Consider the following 7950-nt stretch of genomic DNA (forward strand, 5'->3'; position numbering starts at 1 on the left):
GAACAACAACTCCTGTCTATTTAAGTGGCACACAGTTCTTACATGGATGGCTATCTGAGCTCCTAACGATAGGTTAAGAAGGTCTGGCTCCAAGCCCTCCCTTTTGTTATCACATTTAAAGTGTTCCTATCTCTGTTCAGAACCAGAGACTCTGTTCAAACAAAGTTCGAGTTGACCTTCCACTAAAAATAGGGTATTGTTCAACTCATTAAAATAACAGACAACAAAAATTCCACTATGTGCTACTGAAAGGGCTTAAATTTTACTTACGTTAAATGCAATTCCCCATTTCCCCTTTTTGTTCCTTGCTGACAGTTATCTATTACAACATTACACTCTGGTTTTTGCTTAAAAAATGTCTGTCTCAGCTGCAGTGAGGTAAAAAACAGGGTTCTTTCTTCTCTTTGCAGAGCTGCTACTGATTTTGCCAACAGATTTGGTTGTTTCATACCCATGCACTACCCCTGGATGCTTCACCATCATGTACCATTTTATGTAACTGTTTTCAAATTGATATAAAGGTTTGCATTATTTGTTTTGTCCAGTGATCCAGATAGTGTTTTAGGATTCTGGAATAGTATTCTTCTTCCCCACTGCTTACAGACATGCCCAAAACAACCCCAAAATTAAGGGTAGCAAATGTGACTGATACTTTTATATATATATATATAGATATATATATAAATAAAATGTGTTGACTCTGAGATATGCATGAAAATAAAAGTGATTCTTAGAAACTGCCTCACTTTGGATGCTAGCAAGCAGCTTCCTAGCACATACAAAAGCACAATCTAATGAAAAGGGACAGAAAACAGTATTTAAGCAAAGCCACAATCCCACCATGCCATGCCTGCAAACACAGGGAGACCTCAACATGGAGATTAATTCCTCCAGTGGGCTTCCCAGTGCTGCACAGCACCCTATTTATTAACTCATGCAACCAGTTTCAAATCACACCATGGCTCAGCAAAAAAACCCCTAGACAGCTGATAGAGCACTTCTGGTCAAACAGCTTCAGAAATAAAGCCTAAGGACATTCCAGCCCATTCTAACCTCCGCTTACATTCCAACTCAAAGCAATCCGGCTGAAGAGCAACCATAAGGAAAAAAACCAAAACCAACCAAACTTTGTTCCAAGGTGAATTAATTTCCCAACATTAATCAATGGATTTGAACTAGGCAAAAAGAGTAAGAATTCATTATGGTTTTTTCCTGCATGCCTGTCACGAGGCCTAATTCTTTGCTGTTGGGTACCTTTGGGGCTTCACTAGGTCTGAACATGGCTCCTGCCTTTGATTTTACTTAATAGAAAAGTGTGCCATAAGGGTTTTGAAATATGCAGAATGCTACACTGAATATAACAGCCCTCCTTTAGCCCTCTATTATAATAAATCTTTTATCTTTAGAAAATTTTTCAAATGGTATAATATTGTGCAGTAAGTCATTATTTTCACACCGAGGTGTGAAAAACATACATTTACACAAAACTTCCTTCAGTTAGGTGCAACATCCAGCAAAGTACTAAGAGGTAAACTAAACTTTTTAAAATAATAGCATCCATGCAACATTTCACTCTTCCTCTTCCAATATTCCAAAATGGCTTCTCATATTTGGAAAATATGCAAACACACTGCACAACTTCGGCTACTGGCTTAAAGTGATAAGACCATGATGATTTAAAATATTCAGAATCTTTTTTTAATATTCAGATATTTTAAATCATGTTTAAAAGTTCATTTTTCAGAAAGTTGGCTAAGAAACCCAGCCTTTTAACTTTTCTTAAACTTTTGAAGTGATTATTTTTTTAAGCAGCTATAGTTCCATTTATAGCTTCATGTACTTCCACTAAGAGGAAAATTGCCTAGATTCTTCTTCAATCTTACCTTTTGAATCACGACTCTAACTAAACGAGTTCCTAGAAACAGCTCTGTGAAGAACTCCTCTTGATGCAGCTGGACTCCACGGGCACCAACAGCAAGGCTGCAAACGGCTGCCTGTCAGTCCCAGTTTGTAAGAAACAAAATGGGAGGGCAGCACTCAACTGGAACTCCTCCCAAAGTGGCAATGCCTGACTTCACTGACAACTTGCTACTGAAAACACCACTTGAGAGACACCCAAGCCCATTCCCAGCCTTGCAAACTAGGTTTGACACAGGGCTTTTAGAACCTAGATCAGGCACCAGGGAAGCCAGTGGCAAAGTCTCCTTAAAAATCAGTGAAGTTTAGGCTGAACATCAGAAGGGAAAGGGGAAGAAGGAAAGCAAAGGCCATTACTGTAAATCCCCACTCAAATATAGATGCAGTGTACATCTCCTCCATTTGCCTTCACAAAACACTCAAAACACACTTCCGGACTGATAATCCCACATTTGTAAGATTTTCCACCAACGCAGCCATTTAAAAAATGGATATGAGTGAAGTTTAGCTAATCTGCTAACATAGAAACTAGAGTATCCTGAAGTGCAGTTTACAATACACGTAGAACAAGAAAAACGTCCTAAAACTCCCAAAAGGCAGAGGCTGCTCAATATTTGCATCTATTCTGCTAAAGACTGAAGGTCTTAAATCATTCAGTCTGAAAATTTGAACGAGGTCCACGTGTCAGGCTGAATTTTCATTTTGGAAAATTTCAACCAAAGCAGTTTGGCTATTTTTAGTTGATTTAGAGGTTAAAAGGGCACAGACAGCCTAAAGGTTGAGGTAACCTAACACCACCTAACAGCACTGTGGAGACTCAACAAGGAATAAGGGAAAAACCCCCAAACCTAAGGAAGGAGCACATACTCTGACTACACAGAAGAGAGAAGAAAAATGTCTTGGACATACATAACAGACAGTACTGAAACAGTTGCAAGGAACGGGGAAGAAAAAAAAATCAATCACATTTAAGCCCTGTCATGCAATGGCCAACTGATTTCAATAGTGTCTTCTGCACTTAAAGATGCATAGAAGGAATGCAGCAAAAAGGATTATGGATGCAAAAGCATCAAATATTATTCATATAAACTAAGCAGACTTTCCTAGATTATACAGTGATTTATTATGGGGAAATGTACTTGGTATTGCCATATTAAGCTTACAATTTTATTCATAATTCATTCCTCTCAGGTTTATATTTGAAACTTTAACCCTGAAAAAAAGTCCTTTTCTCACCTGCCACTCGTTAATTTAGAAGACATTAACAACAACAGACAGATAAGAAAGCTGCTGGAGTAAAATTAAATTTTCTGAGTACTATATTAAAAACTATATCACACAATGCAAGTATGAATCTCACCATCTGCAGTTAGTACTTCTCAGCATTTCTGAGCTCTCTCATTTACCTCATGAATGTTATTTGAAAAAACCAAAATGCAATTCACTTCACTGCAAAGTTCAATATAGACAAGTGGAGTTATGTAAATGATCCCTATTACACTTTTTAAATAATTCGATCTCTGTAACTGCATCAGTGTTTTACCTATTAAGCAAATTATTCCTCTTTTTGTCCCATCATTTTGAGTTATCAAATGAAGATTCAGCTGCTTAAGGTAAGCACCTAGTACCATTTTACATACTGTAGAATCCACCATAAAAGCCTCTTGGACATCCCAGGTCTCCCACAGCCTTCAACCACATATGCAAGGGCTGGACGTGAGGATGCTTTAAAAGGCCAAAAGGGCCTAAAATGGTGCCAGACACCTATGTTCAGGCACCTCTCACAACTGGAGAGACAACTCTTTCCAATTCCTGGTGCTTATTAAGAGGGATTACTTCAAAAGCTGGGTTACCTTCAGGGCAGCAGTCAGAATTGGCAGGGTTTGAACAAGGTTCTTGCCATCCCAGACCAGTAAAAATAAGCACCTTCTTACAAAAGACCTTGAAAGCATTTTCAAGTGTTGCTGAGGCAGCTGCTAGCAAGGCTGAGAGGAGAGTTCGTACTAATATGCCAGAAATGGGGCAGCAGGAGCAACTACATTCATTTCCCTGGCAAGATGGACGAAAGCAGAAGGCACTACACTAGAAGAGACCTCCCAAAACCCCTGTACAAAATTTGGTTTTGCCTACTTACATGCTCATACCATTCATGCCACAGAAGTCAGTTTGAAATGCTGAAAGCTCTGAGCAAAAGACAGCCAGGTCCAGGATACACCAGAGTATCCAGAAACGCCTCTCTGAGCCGCATTCTCTCCTCAGCGATGGGGGGACACTGATAACGCCTTTTTGCCCCGAGATCCTCCTCAGTTTCTACACTAAAGGGGCCGCCTGCCTCATCAACCTGCTGAAGACACATGCACTTGCTTTCCAACACGCCCTGTTCCCACTTCCCTTCGCTCCTTCTCCTCCCCACAGGACACAGGTGCTTTTCCCTCATTCCTTGGGGCGGGCTCGGCAACACACCCAGACCACGGCCTGACCTGAGGGGGAAAGCGCGCGACCCTGAGAGGCGGGCTTGACCTGAGCGGAGGCGTCTGACCTGGGGACCCGGGCGTAACCCTGACTTTTGGGGAGGGGTCCTGACCTGAGGGGACGCGAAGGGAGGGGTCTGACCTTAGGAGAGAGGCCGGACGGGTCCGACCTGTGGGGACCCGAGGAGGACCGGACACGACGGGAGGGGTCGCATGTGAGGAGGGGCCAGCCCCTGCCCCGCGCTGAGGGGACGGGCCCGCTGCTCTCCCTTCGCCCCGTGACAGGTAGTTCAGGGAGGGAACCTGAGCACTAAGCCTATTTGTTGGGGTTGATTTAAAATCATTTTATGTCAGTGTTCACGTATCCTCCCTTCTGACATACCCTATTTTTTGGTTAGTAGGTTGTTCCAGTCCTCCATTATTCCCCCTCCAGTTGGTTCACCAGACAAGGTTCTGCTTTTTTATGTTCTGCTGTAAGACTGGGTAGGATTTTGCAGCTGTAAATGGGAGCTAGACCCATTCAGACACTGCATTTCTGGCAACCACGTTGAAAACTGAAACAGATAAGGTACCCATAAAAACAAAGCAAATTTTAAATCAAACAAAGTATCCGTATCTGCATGGGATGAAGATAATCCCAGTCTTGGCCAGTGATCATCCAGGTAAGGAACCTGGCTGGTTCACATTTCTGCGTCTCATGTACCTTGGGATTTCATTCCCACAGGAGGCAAATCAAAAATTCATAACTGGTGAGTGGCTAAATCTAGCTCCAGAATGGCATCAGGGCACGGACAGACTGTCTGAGACCAGTCATGGGACCTTACACTCAGCCCTGTGCCCACCAGTATAGCTGTCATCGTATTTTCTTAAATTAATTAGATTAAGATAAGCCAAAGAAAATTTTATCATCAGATTCTTTAACAAAATTTCACTCTCCTGCAATAACTTTTGATATTAGCTGTCACTTGAAACAGTTCAGAAATAAATCTATTTTTTTTACAGAGAGCACATTCCAGTATTTTGACTCTCCATTTGCCTTCAGCTATTATCTGTAAGTAAATCCAGTAATTAGTAATTTCTTTCTATTTTCAGTTGTTTACAAATTTATTTATTTCTAATAGAAACATTAAGTTAATATATTTCACATTTGTACCTTATTATTTAATCAAGCTTGTCAAAACTATATTGAATCCATAAGACATGGTTTTATACAAACAATAAATAATGTTATTTAAAGGTATGACTCTTGAAAAACAGCCTGCTTACCAGGCACTAATAACCCACTCCTACTGAGAAACCATGCAGTATGAAATTAGCCATTTGGGAGCTTAAATTGCAAAATGTTATATCACTGAAAGTGTCAGAAATGAAACAGCAGTGCCTGAAGTTCATAAACTTGTGCTTAGCTCTTCTTGGGATTTACACAAATCTCAAGACCTCCACTGCTCCATTCCAAAACTATCTTCTGGAATTTTCACCAGGAATATTTTTCTTGAGTAGGAAGTATAGGCTGTTAAGGTGAGAATAACCAAAGACTAAAAAGGATTATTTATGAAGATCCCAAGGTTCTCAGACAATTCAACAAAAGCACACTATCACTGTTTCTCCATGTGCAGCCCATCAGTGACAGAAATCAGCGCCAACATACACCTATAAAAAAATCAAACTTTCAACCATGAGTCCTAATACTGTACACCACAGATTTCTGCACAAATACAATGCTAACAGAAGGTGTGTAATTAGTACATCTTTAATATTGTAAAATAACATATCTGTAGTAGCTCGATTCAAAAAAAGGGGACATTGAACTGAGAGACCCATGGTAAATTGCCTCTGAAGGATAATTAAAGTTGGTTTTATTCTATTTGTTACCGAGTTTTAGCTTTCCTTCATTCAAGGTCTTGCAATTCAAAATGTACAAAGTATTTAATTTTCAAGAATTGGGAAGGTTTATTGCTGTGATCTATCTCTGAGGCATAATAGCAACTAAAGTGGTCATTTACCCAGGATAGTTGCAACCAGCCAATACTACAAACAGATTTAAAGTTTACACACAGATATGACTAAGCCAACCACTAACCAACAGAGATTTTCTGATGAAGGGTATTTTTCATAATTGACCACTATCTGATTTAGTTTCTAAAGCTTCTGCTAGTTGCAGGTACTAACACAAGGCGCACCTGCTGACTCTGCCTAATAACATAATTCCTCTCTGTAGTGACAGTGTGAAAATATAGCCTGTAAAACTCAGCAAAATCACAGTTTTTAATCACAACTATTTAAAACAGACTGCATATATTATTTTTATGGGGGGGGGGAAAAACCCAACAAAGTGAAAAATATGATTAAATGAAAAATAAATTAAACAAAAAATCATGTATTTTAAGATTTGAAGCATACAAAAGGTGAATAAATCAGGGTCTCCATATCCACGCAGATCTCTGTGCTCAGAACAGGGACAAAAGTCAAGCAATACAGAATGGGAGTCAGAAGCACATTTTACTTTCACACAGGTGCTAAGAATGTTACTCTTTATGATGTTGCTGATGCATTATGAAAGCCAAGTCTCATTAATAAACCTATCATGAGGGTATTTTTGGCCCAGAGGAGCATTTTCGTAAGATATTCAGCATCACTGGATTTTGAAAGCATATTTTAACTTCTGTTTTCATAAAAATGTAGGAAATGTGTGGGTAAACCAGTTGCAAATAGGAACATGCTTTTTGTTTAAAACCCAGTAAATTTGGTAAAAATATATTAAGGAAAAAGGTTCCAATCCAGTAGCACACGTGTGCCTAAATTTGCTAAGATTATTTATTAAAAATAAGAATGCAACAAAACATTTGGCTGCACTGACACCTACAACATTCAGTGATATTTGATAATCTTGTAACACTGAGCCTGTAATTTCATTAAAATTTAAGTAGAACTAATAGCATTTTTCCAAAAACGATCTATTACTGAACATATGAGAGGATTAGAGGCAAAAGCAGATTCTACAGTCTGTTCACTTTAAGAGCCACGTTTTCAATAGTAAAATGAAAGCTTCAGGATAAAATTGTATGCCTCTTTTTGCATATGCATGGCTGTTTAGACACCTTAATTAATATTTAGCTGCATAAGCAGGATTAGCAAACAGTCCATGTTTATTCACACACTTGTGTTGACAGCTGTCATGCTGCTTTCATTTAAAATGTTGCTTTAAATAAGTTGATTAAGCATCTGCAAGCAGAGCCAGACAGATGCACAGGAAGCTGCAGCTGTTTGCCTTCAATGAACACATCAGTACAAAGCATCAGCACTTTCCCAACATTACCTTGCCAGCAGCCTCAAATCCTTGAGCAGAAAGGACCAGCAGTAGAACAACACTTTGGTTTACCTAACTAGCAGAAAATTTTATTGTTCCTCTAGATAATGTTCATAAAAAATACCATGGGACATCAATTAATTTCATGGAAGGTGCCCAGTAGCTATTATATCACAACAAATGTTGTCATCATCGACAAGCAAACAAGGGAAAGTTTGACATGTCCTAACTAAATGAATGAAGCCACTTTTGATT

General features: G+C 39.3%; 1 protein-coding gene across 1 annotated transcript in view; it reads right to left on the bottom strand.

Annotated features, from left to right (window-relative positions):
• CTNNA3 (catenin alpha 3) overlaps positions 1 to 1967 on the bottom strand; it is a 437555-nt gene extending 435588 nt beyond the window's left edge. Inside the window, exon 1 of the mRNA XM_048310542.1 lies at positions 1884 to 1967. The gene's annotated coding sequence lies outside the window, so the exon portion shown is untranslated. The remainder of the gene's footprint in view (positions 1 to 1883) is intronic.
• Positions 1968 to 7950: the final 5983 nt, after the last annotated feature.

The sequence above is a fragment of the Corvus hawaiiensis genome, chromosome 8, assembly GCF_020740725.1.
Source record: "Corvus hawaiiensis isolate bCorHaw1 chromosome 8, bCorHaw1.pri.cur, whole genome shotgun sequence".
Classification (NCBI taxonomy): Eukaryota; Metazoa; Chordata; class Aves; order Passeriformes; family Corvidae; genus Corvus; species Corvus hawaiiensis.